The sequence below is a fragment of the Nicotiana attenuata genome, unplaced genomic scaffold (genome assembly GCF_001879085.1).
Source record: "Nicotiana attenuata strain UT unplaced genomic scaffold, NIATTr2, whole genome shotgun sequence".
Lineage (NCBI taxonomy): Eukaryota > Viridiplantae > Streptophyta > Magnoliopsida > Solanales > Solanaceae > Nicotiana > Nicotiana attenuata.
The window spans coordinates 1,611-3,614 of record NW_017695381.1 but is presented as its reverse complement, the minus strand read 5'-3'; the positions used below and the strand labels follow the sequence as shown (position 1 = coordinate 3,614).

Sequence of the window (2,004 nt, the reverse complement as noted above, 5' to 3'; positions counted from 1 at the left end):
AAGTACAGACGTCTCCGTACCGATCCGCGAGACTCTACTAGACTTGCTCATGACTCGTGAGACCCTAGGAACCTAGTGCTCTGATACCATGTTGTCACGACCCAAAATCCATTAATGGTCGTGATGGCGCCGGACACCGCTGTCAGGCAAGCCAACCAAATGCTTATTTAAACTCCAATTTTTAACAATTTTGACTTTTCATTATTCAGAAATTCATAATAATGAAAATTGACTAAACAAATGTTCAACTTTATAACTAAGTATAATAATTAAGTATAATGATAATGTATTATCCAGTTAGCTACTTTTTTATTACAAATAAAAATACAATTCTCCCCTCAAATATGAATACTAGATTGGACTTTTACAAAGCCCCTTATCGGATTTGAACCGATGACTTACGCCTTACCATGGCGTTACTCTACCACTGAGTTAAAAGGGCCTTTTTGATTTAATTCCGGAATTATTCACTATGTGGATAAAATATCTATATGTACATATATTATAAACATAAGTATATATGCATAAGTACATGCAGTAGATACATAGTGTCTAGTGGCTCATTGTTGAATAATAAAATGGATTTACCTAGGAAGTCTAGGAGAAAATGCAATGAATTGTTTCAAGACCGACTCGAATTGCTTTTTTTCTTTTATTGAATTGATCCCACCAGAACAAAATTCACTTGATTGATACATGTACATACACCTAGCAATTCAACATAAAAATTCAAGATATTTCATCGAATCATGGAATGAAGAGATTCTACTTGTCTCCTGAACTAAATTCAGATGGAGTTATTACAGGTACTATTCTGGTTTGTGATAGGGATGCTTCAGTGCTATTTGACCCTGGGTCTACGTATTCGTATGTGTCATCTTATTTTGCACCGTACTTGGTTATGCCTAGTGATGCCTTGGGTGTTCCTGTATATGTATCTACACCGGTGGGTGATCCTATAGTGGTCAACCGAGTTCATCGTTCCTGTTTGGTAGTGTTTGAGGATCTTGAGACCCGTGTTGATTTATTGCTCTTAGACATGGTGGATTTCGACGTTATATAAGGGATGGATTGGTTGTCCCCGTATCATGCCATCTTGGATTGTCACGCCAAGACCGTGACCTTGGCTTTACCATATTTGCCCCGTTTGGAGTGGCGAGGGACCCCAGGTCATGCCACTCGCAGTGTTATCTCATATGTGAAGGCTCGACGCATGGTCTAGCAGGGGTGTTTAGCTTATCTGGCGTATGTTCGCGATTCCAGCGCAGAGGTCCCTTCTATTGATTATGTTCCTATTGTTCGGGAGTTCCCCGAGGTTTTCCCTTCAGACCTGTCGGGTATGCCTCCCGACAGGGATATCGATTTTTACATTGATCTGGCTCCGGGCACGAAGCCCATTTCTATCCCGCCATATCGCATGGCCCCGCCAGAGTTGAAAGAGTTAAAGGATCAGTTGCAGATTTGCTTGAGAAAGGTTTCATTAGACCCAACGTTTCGCCTTGGGGTGCGCCGGTGTTATTTGTGAAGAAAAAGGATGGTTCCATGAAGATGTGCATTGATTACCGGCAATTGAACAAAGTGACGATAAAGAACAAGTATCCACTGCCAAGGATTGACGATTTGTTCGACCAGCTTCAGGGTGCGAAGGTGTTTTCAAAGATAGACTTGAGATCTGGCTACCATCAGCTGAGGATTAGGGCATCTAATGTCCCTAAGACAGCATTTCGCACTCGGTACGGGCATTATGAGTTCCTGGTCATGTCGTTTGGGTTGACCAATACCCCAGCAGCATTCATGGAATTGATGAACAGAGTGTTCAGGCCTTATTTGGACTTGTTCGTGATAGTCTTTATTGATGATATTCTGGTGTACTCCCGCAGCCAGGAGGAGCACGAGCAGCTCCTTAGGGTGGTTCTTCAGACTCTGAGGGATAGTTAGTTATATGCCAAGTTCTCCAAGTGTGAGTTCTGGCTGAGTTCAGTAGCATTCCTGGGTCACGTTGTA

General features: G+C 42.1%; 1 non-coding gene across 1 annotated transcript; it reads right to left on the bottom strand.

Moving 5' to 3' along the window:
- Positions 1-370: 370 nt before the first annotated feature.
- Positions 371-442, bottom strand: TRNAT-GGU. The gene has a single exon. It is a non-coding gene; the product is annotated as a tRNA-Thr (tRNA).
- Positions 443-2,004: the final 1,562 nt, after the last annotated feature.